Below are 12,578 nucleotides of genomic sequence, written 5' to 3' on the forward strand. Positions count from 1 at the left end.
ACTATTATGTCATGGTAAGTGCATCGTTCGCGCTCCATGACATAATAGTATGTCATGGAGTAAACACGGCGCCGTTCGCGCGGGGCGCGTGCATGAGCTGTGATAGCTGCTGTTTCCGACAGCAGACTATCACTGCTCAATGTGCCGGGACCGATCGCGGTGGTCCCCGCAGATTTAACCCCTCAGAAGCCGCGTTCAATAGCGATCGCGGCTTCTTAGGGGTTAATCCGCCATCGCCGGCCTGCTACACGATAGCGGCCGGCGATGGTGACTATGGCAACCGGACACCAAAAAATGGCGTCCGGCTATGTCATAGACGGAAGCCTAGTGGGTCCTGACAGAGTCAGGACCCACTATGCTTGCTGTCAGTGAGTAGCTGACAGTTCTAATACACTGCACTACGCATGTAGTGCAGTGTATTAGAATAGCGATCAGGACCTCCTGCCCTCAAGTCCCCTAATGGGACAAAGTAAAAAAGTAAAAAAAAAGTTAAAAAAAGTTGTGTAAAAATAAGAAAATAAAAGTTTTAAAAGTAATAAAAGTAAAAATCCCCCTTTTTCCCTTGTCAGTCTTTATTATTAAAATAAATAAATAAACAAATAAACTATACATAATTGGTATCGCCGCGTCCGTAACGGCCTGAACTACAAAATTATTTCGTTATTTATCCCGCGCGGTGAACGCCGTAAAAAAAATAAATAATAAACCGCACCACAATCACAATTGTTTGGTCACTTCACCTCCCAAAAAATGGAATAAAAAGAGATCAAAAAGTCGCATGTACCTAAAAATGGTACTGATCGAAACTACAATTCGTTACGCAAAAAATAAGTCCTCGCACGGCTTTTTTGAAGGAAAAATAAAAACGTTCTGGCTCTTAGAATAAGGGAACACAAAAAGTGAATGATTGTTTACAAAACGTATTTTATTGTACAAACGCCATAAGACATAAAAAAAACTATAAACATCTGGTATCGCCGTAATCGTATCGCCCCGCAGAATAAAGTGAATATGTCATTTATAGCGCACGGTGAACGCTGTGAAAAAAATAGAACAAAAAAACAATAGTAGGATTGCGGTTTTTTAGTCACCGCGCCACATAAAAATAGAATAAAGACTGATCAAAAAGTCGCATGCATGACATGAAAACTGCAATGGATTCCTCAAGGGGTCTAGTTTCCAAATTGGGGTCACTTTTGGGGGTTTTCCACTGTTTTGGCACCACAAGACCTCTTCAAACCGGACATGGTGCCTAATAAAAAAGAGGGCTCAAAATCCACTAGGTGTTCTTTTGCTTCGGAGGCCGGTGCTTCAGTCCATTACCGCCCGAGGGCCACGTGTGGGATATTTCTCTAAACTGCAGAATCTGGGCAATACGTATTAAGTTGCGTTTCTCTGATAAATCCTTTTGTGTTATAAAAAAAATGGTATAAAGAGGATTTTCTGACAAAAAAAAAAATGTAAATTTCACCTCTACTTTGCTCTAAATTTCTGTGAAACACCTAAAGGGTTCATAAACTTTCTACATGCTGTTGTGAATACTTTGAGGGGTCTAGTTTCTAAAATGGGGTGTTTGATAGGGGTTTCTAATATATGGGCCCCTCAAAGCAACTTCAGAACTGAACTGGAACCTAAAAAAATAAATAAATGAGGCAATACTTCGCTTCTCACATTATACTGATAATGAGTCGTGCCCACCCCGAGATGACCCCATTTTGACCGTTTGTATAAACGGAGACCCCTATTAGACCGTTTCAGTGCCCGGTTTTCCCAAGCATACACCCCCGAGAAGTGTATTTCTATTGATGAGTCCCTGGTACATTTTAAAGCGAGGGTTCAATTCCGCCAGTACCTGCCGGGTAAGAGGGCAAGGTATGGCGTGAAGATGTATAAGCTGTGCGAGAGTTCATCAGGGTATACCTACAGGTTTAGGATATATGAAGGAAAGGCCACCCCCAAACCAGACTGCATCCTGGACTACAATAGGTACATGGGAGGGAAGGACTTGTCAAATCAAGTCCTGAAGCCCTACAGCGCCATGCGGTGTGGTATAAGAAGCTGGCCGGGCACATCATACAGATGGCTTTGTACAATGCGTACGTGCTACGTCGATGTGCAGGCCAGAGGGGAACTTTCCTGGAATTTCAAGATCTAATCTTTAGGGACCAGGAAGGGGGGGCACCCAGTACTTCTGGAAGCGAGGCCACACGCATCGTACCAGGGCAACACTTTCCAAGAGAAGTTCCCCAAACCGGTGGAAAGGGAAAGAGTCAAAAGAGGTGCAGAGTCTGCTATAAGAGGGGGATAAGGAAGAACACAATATACCAATGTGACACGTGTCCCGAAAAAACCAGGGCTCTGTATAAAAGATTGTTTTAAAATGTATCATACATCCCTTGATTTTTAATTTACCGTGATGCACTCCGCACAGCTTACCCCCCTCATCTTTCCCTTCTGAGCCCTGCTGTGTGCCCAGGCAGCTGATAACAGCCACATGTAGGGTATTGCCGTACCCAGGAGAACCCACATTACAATTTAAGGGGTGTATATCTCCGGTGGCGCATGCTGGGCACACTATATCGGACACTGACATGCCATATATATATATATATATATAAAATTGCAAATCTCACTCTGCACCATCTGCTGCGCATTATCTTTTACACAGTACCTGTGGGGTCAAAATGCTCACTACACCTCTAGATGAATGTCTTAAGAGGTGTAGTTTTTAAAATGGGGTCACTTCTCGGGGGTTTCAACTCTACTGGTACCTCAGGGGCTTCTGCATACATGACTTAGCACCAGAAAAGCTCCAGTAGGCCAAATGGTGGTCCTTTCCTTCTGAGCCCTCCCATGGGCCCAAACGGCAGTTTATCACCACAAATGGGGTATTGCCGCACTAAGGACAAATTGGGCAACAAAATGGGGTATGTTGTTCCTTGTGAAAATAAGAAATTTTGATCAAAAATGACATCTTATTGGAAAAAATATCATTTTTTTCATTTCACAGCCCAATTCAAATAGGTGCTGTAAAAAAACTGTGCGGTCAAAATGATAACAAAAACCATAAATGAATTCCTTGAGGGGTGTAGTTTCCAAAATGGGGTCACTTCTGGTGGGTTTCCATTGCTTTGATACCTCTGGGGCTCTGTAAATGCGACATGGCACCCGAAAACCAATCCAGCAAAATCTGGACTCCAACAAACACATAGCGCTCCTTTCCTTCTGAGCCCTCCCATGGGCCCAAACGGCAGTTTATCACCACAAATGGGGTATTGCCGCACTAAGGACAAATTGGGCAACAAAATGGGGTATGTTGTTCCCTGTGAAAATAAGAAATTTTGATCAAAAATTACATCTTATTGGAAAAAATATCATTTTTTTCATTTCACAGCCCAATTCAAATAGGTGCTGTGAAAAAACTGTGCGGTCAAAATGATAACAAAAACCATAAATGAATTCCTTGAGGGGTGTAATTTCCAAAATGGGGTCACTTCTGGTGGGTTTCCATTGTTTTGATACCTCAACACCTCTTCAAACCTGGCATGCTGCCTAAAATATATTCTAATAAAAAAGAGGCCTTAAAATGCACTAGGTGCTTCTTTGCTTCTAGGGCTTGTGTTTTAGTCCACGAGCGCAGTAGGGCCACATGTGGGACATTTATAAAAACTGCAGAATTTGGACAATACATATTTAGTAGTATTTCTCTGGTAAAACCTTCTGTGTTACAGAAAAAAAATTAATACATTTGAAATTCAGCAGAAAAAATGAAATTTGCAAATTTCATTTCCACTTTGCTTTAATTCCTGTGAAATGCCTGAAGGGTTAAAAAACTTTCTATATGCTGTTTTGAATACTTTGAGGGGTCTAGTTTTTAAAATGGGGTGTTTTATGGGGGTTTCTAATACATAGGCCCCTCAAATCCACTTCAGAACTGAACCGGTACCTTCAAAAAAAGGCTTTTGAAATTTTCTTAAGAATATGAGAAATTGCTGTTTATGTTCTAAGCCTTGTAACGTCCAAGAAAAATAAAATAATGTTCAAAAAACGATGCCAATCTTAAGTAGACATATGGGAAATGTGAACTAGTAACTATTTTGGGTGGTATAACCGTCTGTTTTTCAAGCAGATGCATTTAAATTCTGAAAAATGCTATTTTTTGTAAATTTTCTCTAAATTTTGCAATTTTTCACAAATAAAGACTGAATATATCGACCAAATTTTACCACGAACATGAAGCCCAAAGTGTCACGAGAAAACAATCTCAGAATCGCTTGGATAGGTTTAAGCATTCCGACGTTATTACCACATAAAGTGAAATATGTCAGATTTGAAAAATGGGCTCTGAGCCTTAAGGCCCAAACTAGGCTGCGTCCTTAAGGGGTTAACCCTTTTAAGGACTGAACCTATTTTGGCATTAAAGCGGTATCTCCATCTATAGGTAGGCTATAAATGTCTGATAGATGCAGATCCCATCTCTAGGACACGCACCGATCTCACAAATGGGATCCTGATGGAAACTTGGTGCAGAGGTTGCCAGGAATTCTTGAAACATCATACACACAATATGGGTTACGGAAACACATGTTTCCATAACCCATGGTAGTTACAAAAACAGCGGAGCACATCCATTTCCGTTACTCCCATTCGCTTCTATGGGCTTTATGAATTTGGATGTTTCCGGAATTTACATAGTGGCCTTATGTAATGCAATCCATGACGTACAGTTCCATCATGGAGACTTAAGGTGTTAAACAAGGTCTTTAGTTGCATTTTGCCATAGCGATAATGGTTTACTGAATTGTTAATCCAAAGTTAAAGGCATATTTCAAGTCTAACAAATAAAAGCTTAAAGAAAAAAACTTATGTCAGAAACATGAAGTTTTGAGCGGTGGGGTCTGGGTGCTAAGACCCCCACCGCTGCTGAAGTCAAAGCGTAAAAGTGCTCAGCTGATCGCTATGCACCTTTTTAGTAGTGTTCGGCTCTCCTCGTTAGACTGTAGACAGGCTCATAGATCTTCTGTGTGAGCTGTCTTCAGCCTAACAAGGAGCGCCGTTCACAGGTGCAGGGCGCTCAGCGGAATATTTCTGCATCTTTGTTTCTGCATTCTGAGTCCCATCGATTTTTAAAAACTTCTGTAATTTGACATTTCAAAAGTTGATTTGATTTATTTATTTTTTGGTTTTTTTTTTTGTGGAAAGTACAGCTAATCTTTAAAGGATATGGACACCCTTAGGCTGGGTTCACACACACTATTTACGTTTTAGCCCCGAATTACGTCCGAAAATGCAGCTCAATAGCGTCAGCAAACATCTGCCCATTCATTTGAATGGGTCTTACGATGTTCTGTTCCGACGGTCAATTTTTTTTTTACGCCCCGCTGTCAAAAGGCGGGGCGTAAAAAAAGACGCCCGCGTCAAAGAAGTACCTGTCACTTCTTCAGACGTAAATGGAGCCGTTTTCCATGGACTCCATGGAAAAACAGCTCCAATTACGTCCGTAATGGACGCAGCGAAAGACTCCTGCACGTGCCATTACGGCTGAAATTACGGTGCTGTTTTCTCCTGAAAACAGCATCGTAATTTCAGCCGTAACGGACGCTGCCGTGTGAACATACCCTAAGAGTTAACAGCAAGGAGGGACTGGAGGTTGTACAAGGCAGATCAGAATGTGGAGAGAGAGGAATTCATTCAGTTCTTCATTGAGGGCAGATCACACATGGTGTACTGTATGAAAGTGTAAATAGGAAGAAATGCACATGGGGAGGGTAGGAATCACACTCTCTGTGTAATTAAGTAAATTAAAGAAAGATGAGAGCAACCACAGCATACTGCAGGGCGATGGAGGGGTCAATCACACACTCCCCAGCATCAGTGTCTGTCCGCACAACGGAGAAGAGATCTCGAATGACCTGTAGAAGGCAGTACAGTGATGAAGCTGTGCTTATACGTGAGAGCTAGTGTAGGTAGCAGCATCCTGGACACACACAACTCAAATCCAGCATGTATTTTACTGGGAGGGACACGCCCACATGAGCCAAGTTTAAAATTGGGAGCAGGTTTCAAACTGTATCATGGGGTTTGAAAATGAATGAAGGAATGCAGATTGCAGCCTGAAATTTAGTGCAACCTTTTTTTTTAACTCAAGGTAACCACTGACAAATGTAAAAATCACTTTTTCCATGTCAAAGGTGTCTAGAGCCTTTAATTTAACCGTTCCCACAAGACATACCTCTCCTCTCCTCTCCTTATTTCGCTCTGTTGCACCATTTTCGTTTTTCACCATTTCATGCTAGTAATAGTGGCCTATAAATCTGTGTTATGACCATGGCTAAATTCTTCCCACAGATCTTCTTCGAATATACTCTATTATGCTGCATCTGTCTCTCGCTCACTATACAGAACACTTTTCAACTTCCCACTTCATTCTCCCTTGTCACTAATGTTGCAATCATGATGCAGCATGAGTGAAGTGCCTATTAACCCCCTTCCCGCCGCAGCCACTTTTAGACAAAATAACAGCCCCAATTTTAAAATGATGTGTCACTTTATCTGGTAAAAACTTTGGAATGCTTTACCCAATCCAAGCGATTCTGAGACATTGGACCTTCTTTTAGTTGTAAAATTTGGTCGATACATTCAGTATTTAATTGTGGGGAAAAAACAAATTAGCATTTTTATAAATTTAAATTAATCTGCTTGTAAGACCGTTATACCACACAAAATTGTTGCTAGTTAACGTTTCCCATATGTGTACTTTGTTTGCAGAGTTTTTTTGCACATCCTTTTTATTTTTGTAGGACGTTACAAGGCTTAGAACTTTAGCAGAAATGCCTCACGTTTTCAAGAAAATTTCAGAAGGTTATTTTTACAGGGACCAGTTCAGTTGTGTAGTGGCTTTGAGGGGCCCGTACAATACAAACCCCCCCCCCAAAAAATCACCCATTTTTATAAACTGCACCCCTCAAAGTATTTAGAACAGCATTTATAAAGTATCTTAACCCTTTAGGCGTTTTACAAGAATTGAAGCAAAGTAGATGTGAAATTCACGAAATTCATTTTTAATCAACTTTTTTTTTTTTCTGCAACACAGGTTTTAGCAGAGAAATGCAACTTAATATTTATTGCCCAGATTCTGCAGTTCTTAGAAATATCCCACGCGTGGCCCTAATGTGCTAGTGGATTTTGTGGCCTTCTTTTTATTAGATTATATTTTAGGCACCATGTGAGGTCTGAAGAAGTCTTGTAGTACTAAAATAAAGACACCAAAAGTGACCCCATTTTGGAAAGTACACCCCTCAAGAAATTCATATAGGTGTGTAGTGAGCATTTTGGCCCCACAGGTGTTTCATAGATTTTATTAGAATTGGGCCGTGAAAATGAAAAATTATAGATTTTTTTTCAAATAAAGGACCACGGTTTTTTTAATTTCCCACCCTGGTAATGCTCGCCTGCTGCTGCTGTGTTGTATCTGGCTGGTTATGAAAAATGGGGGGACCCCATGTCGTTTTAAAAAATAAAAAATAGTTGGAAAAAAAGCAACGTGGGTTCCCCCTAATATTTCATAACCAGCCAGATACAACATAACAGCAGCAGCCTAGCATTACCAGGATGGGAAGGGCCAAGGTTTCTGTCCCTTCCCAGCCTGATAATACCAGCCTGAGGCCTCCCCAGTGCCCGTCCATCACTACAGATGGTCGGGTACTGGATTGCACCCGGCTCTTCCCGGCACCCCTGGTGGCGGTGGGTCCCAATGTATTTTGGCCGATGCATCCCATAACGTTAGCCCAGCAGCCTCTGATGACGTCCTCCCACACAGGCACCCCCTCATAGCAGCATATATAAGGCAGGAAGTCACTAGGGATTTCTAGCGCCCTATAGAGCTGTAAGCCGCCATATTCAATTGTAGCTGCGCCAATATAATCGCTAAACAATCGCTGAATCCGTCCCCAGCACGGCTCCGGTATTTTTAAACCGTATTTTACACGGTGGATGTTACTACTTTATGCATCTTTTACTCATGGCTCTCCTCTCTGTGCATTTCATTTATTTCATTTGAGATATGTTTTGAAACACCACTTGCAATTGGAATACCCTACTTTTAAGCTATTACGTAGTCCTGTTTCTACTGTGTACCTCTACTTTTGCATTTTGAGTCTAGTATAAACTTTGTATTTATTCCTTAACTGCTTCACAGATCACTGTCTACAAGGGACACCCCTATCCATCCACATTGAACATACAATACTGTACGTTTATAACACAAATTGGGAGTTGCACTTACACAACCCCTGGTGTGTATACACATATATAATGACTACCATCCCCTGTTATGCGTTTTATGTACCAAGATGACTGAAACTGTACCTTCCTTTTTTTATTTTCTCAAATATTGACCTATCTTGTATATACAATGTTCTATTCAGTCTATGTATGACATGTCCTGTAATATAGTATTCTTGTAATTTTTCTAAACCCGTATTATATGCTATAACTACATTTATATGTTTCCTCCGTGCCCGACGAAGGTCTCACGACCGAAATGTTGCACTTGTAAGCCACTGGCATTTACCTAAAGAAATAAAATCTTTGTTGAAGACCATTAAGGTGTGCAGAATACTATTCTTGACCTGTAATTTCTATTGTGGCACCAAAAATATTAATAGATAATTCTGGCCCATCTGGGAGGTCCTGTGCGCCAGAAAAAGCTAACGCAGGGACTCCTCTAATAAAAATGATAACACCTTTCTTTTAAAGTATAACTACATTTTTAAAAACTCTTGACATGTCACACTGATATCTCAGAAGTTTTGGCCGGTGGACGTCCGAGCACTGGGACCCCCACTGATCGCTAAAACGAAGAGGCAGAAGTACTTGGGTGAGCACTGTAAGTCTTTGAGCCCATGCACCGATCCGAGAAAAGCCAATCAGAAACGAAGCGGCACAGCGCTCAACCGAGCACTTCTGACGCTTCATTTTAGCGATCAGTGGGGATCCTAGTTCTCCGAGCCCCACCGATCAAAACTTCTGACATGTCAGTGTGATGTGTCAAAATTTTTACACTTGAAAGGAAAGGTGTTACAATTTGAAGCAGTCTCCGCCAATAGAGAGCGGTGAGCCGCCATATCCTATAACAGTAGCGCCAGCATAATCGCCAAACCAATCCCCAGTACGGCTCAGTGCCCGACGAAGGTCTTGCGACCGAAACGTTGCACATGTAGCCTCTGGCATATACTGACAAATGAAAAAAGAAATAAATCTACGTTAAATACTACAAATGTGTGCCGAATACATTTCTTCTGACCTATAAACTGGGTTGGGACCCTATCTCGAGCACCTGAGAAAACTGGTGCTGTCTGAACAAAACCACATATACTGCAAGGGCAGCTCACGCAGGGCCGGCCTTAGGTTGGATGGCGCCCCTGACCTATTGCTGCTCTTTACAAATACAGGCATATATATATATATATATATATATATATACACACACACACACACACGGCATGTATACATATACAGACACAAGGCATGTATGTATACATACATACATATATACACATATACAGACGCGAAGCATGTAGACATATACAGACCCATATACACGCATACACAGACCGACACAAAGCATGTAGACATATACATACACATACACACACACACACACACACACACACACACCATGTATACATATACAGACACATATACAGACCGACACAAAGCATGTATACATATACAGACACACATGTATACACACACAAAGCATGTATATAGATATATATATACACACACACAAACTTAGCATCTCTCAACTGCACAGGTTTCTTGCAGGTCGGGCTATGGGCGGAGCTTCCTCCTCGGCCCTGCACTTGCTTCCTCAGTGTGTGTAATGAGGAGCAGAGAATATAGAGTCCAAAGTACGGCCTGTGCAGTTGTGCCCCCTACATGGTGGGAGGCTGCAGCACCATGTCGCACACCTCTAAGGCTGCTCAATGCAGTCAGATGCCACCCCCCCCCCCTTCAGTATGGTAGCGGCCCATCACTTTTAAATTAGTGAGGGCAGGAAGCTGAGCGCAGTAATCGGCACTCTGCCGCTCTACTCTTTAACAACAACTCAACCTCCGGTCCTCACCTCATTACTTACCAGCCACTCTTCTTTTCTTCAGGAGAGAGCGTTCGGCCGCTCCTCCCGCATACCTCCAGGTTCTCTATGCTCCTCTCTCGCGGCGCGTGCAGCGTCAGAGAGGAGGAGTGTACTAGCAGACGTGCGCCTATCGTGCTGCACGTCTGCTAGGTAAAGTACTCTCCCCTGCCCTCCCCACGTGTCCCCCCTGGCCCTGCCACAATATGCCACCGCCCGTTGTTAGCGCAGTGGCGGCTGCCTCACCTCGCCTAATGGCAGGTGCGGCCCTGTTACGCCATTTAGACATACCGCCTGGTATCATAGGGAACTTCTGAAAGGCACTCTTAGGGGGGGCTACAACTCATGCCTTGATTAAAGACTGCTGGTGGGAATCATTAGTTCTGATTTGATTCTACGTGCGGTTTGTATTTGCCAGAGTCGTGATCTGGGGTACGGGGAAGTATTGTTTTTCTTTATGATGTGAAACTGGGTATATGCCAAGATCTTTTCTGTTCCTTATGTTGTATTCTACATGTTGCTCAACTATGAGCACATTCAATGTGATCCTTTTTGTCTGTTAACAACAAAATGTGACAATTTGTCAATAAGTTATGTTTAAAAAAAAAAAAAAAAAGCACCATGCAACATGTGAGGCCAACTATGGTGGTATTTACTGCCCTGTGTTTAGAATTTTAGAAACCCAAGAAAAGTGACCCCATTTTGGAAACTAAACCCCTAACTGAATTCGTCTATAGGTATTGGTGAGAAATGTTAGATTGTAAAGCAACATCCCTCATCTAGGGGTATAGCAAAAATGTTTCATTTGTGTAGTAACTAGAGGGTTTCCCAGGTAACAGAGGACTACCTGGGTAACCCGCAATGGAGGGAGAGGGAATGGCAGGTCCCATTACCAACCTGCCCACCATTCCATAAAATCCAGCCCAAAAAATAAATCGAAGGCCTCTGCAAAAAAAGATTTACGGAGACAACCAATCTCATCTGGATTTAGGCTGGGTTCACACGACCTATTTTCAGACGTAAACGAGGCGTATTATGCCTCGTTTTGCGTCTGAAAATAAGGCTACAATACGTCAGCAAACATCTGCCCATTCATTTGAATGGGTTTGCCGACGTACTGTGCAGACAACCTGTCAGACGACGCGTAAAAATACAGCCTCGTCAAAAGAAGTGCAGGACACTTCTTTCAGACGTAATTTGAGCCGTTCTTCATTGAACTCAATGAAGAGCAGCTCAAAATTTACGGCTGTCAGAGAAGCCTCGCAAAATGCGAGGAGGAGCATTTACGACTGAAACGAGGCAGCTGTTTTCTCCTGAAAACAGTTTGTCTTTTCAGACGTAAATGCCTGCTTTCGTGTGCACATACCCTTATTCTTCTCCCCCAGTTTTGCAATCTGGATGAGATAGACACTCCCTCGGGTTCTTGGTATAGTGAGTATTTTTAGTTTTGTTTTTAGGGTTTTTTGTTTTTGTTTTTTGTTTTTACAAATTTTAAATGAGCAATGGTGCTGGTCAGAAAAAAAAAATAAAAATAAATTGTCATGGCCAATAAGGGAGACCGAAAAGGTTGGTAAAGAATAAATAAATAAAAAATCCAAGGAGGTGTGATATATTTTAAAACATTCTTTCATGCACGCTGGGTTTTGTGGGACACGTCTCACATTGGTCTGTGGTGTCCTTCCAAGTGCCTCGCTTGGCGCACACCCGGCATTATTTGTTGTGGGGGGGATTTCTGAGGGGAAATGCTGGCCAGAAATGATCCTGCTGACGGAAGGACCAGATGAACATCCCTCCCCTTCCCTTGGTAAGCAAATATCAGGGCCTTGATGAATTTTTCCCTGAAATTGCATTAACGTATCCCTACCGCCAGCACATCTGCATAGGACAAAGGCATTGTTTAACCCCTTCCCGTTGTAAACACCTTTTACGATTTTCATTTTCGTTTTTTCCTCCCCACCTTCCAAAAGTCATAACTTCTTCATTTTTCCGTCGATTTATAGTCGTATGTGGGCTTGATTTTTTGCGGGACAAGTTGTAGATTTTCATAGCGCCATTTATTCTGCCATATGATGTACTAGGAAACGGGTAAAGAATTATTTGTGGGGTAGAAAATGAAAAAAACAGCGATTCCTCCATTGTTTTTTTTTCACTTCGTTATTACAGAATTCACTGCGCAATTAAAACATGTTAACTTTATTCTGTGGGTCAATACGATTACGGTGATACCAAATATATATAGTTTTTCCTATATTTTACTACTTTTACAGGTAAAAAACGAAGTGTAAAAAATGAAATTTATTTTGTGTCGCCTAAATCTGAGAGCCATCATTTTTTTTTATTTTTCCAAGGATTAAGCGGTATGAGGGCTTATTTTTTGCGGGATAAGCTGTAGTTTTTAACAATACCATTTTGGGGTACATGTGAGGTTTTGATCACTTTT

At 41.9% G+C, this 12,578-nt stretch overlaps 1 protein-coding gene and 1 long non-coding RNA gene across 2 annotated transcripts in view; one reads left to right on the top strand and one right to left on the bottom strand.

The window, feature by feature from the left end:
- BLOC1S5 (biogenesis of lysosomal organelles complex 1 subunit 5) overlaps window positions 1-12,578 on the top strand; it is an 86,636-nt gene that overhangs the window by 39,797 nt on the left and 34,261 nt on the right. The gene's annotated exons all lie outside the window — the stretch shown is intronic.
- The window catches only part of LOC142651669 (uncharacterized), a 54,919-nt gene that overhangs the window by 10,326 nt on the left and 32,015 nt on the right, over window positions 1-12,578 (bottom strand). The gene's annotated exons all lie outside the window — the stretch shown is intronic.

Source organism: Rhinoderma darwinii, chromosome 5, assembly GCF_050947455.1.
Source record: "Rhinoderma darwinii isolate aRhiDar2 chromosome 5, aRhiDar2.hap1, whole genome shotgun sequence".
Lineage (NCBI taxonomy): Eukaryota > Metazoa > Chordata > Amphibia > Anura > Rhinodermatidae > Rhinoderma > Rhinoderma darwinii.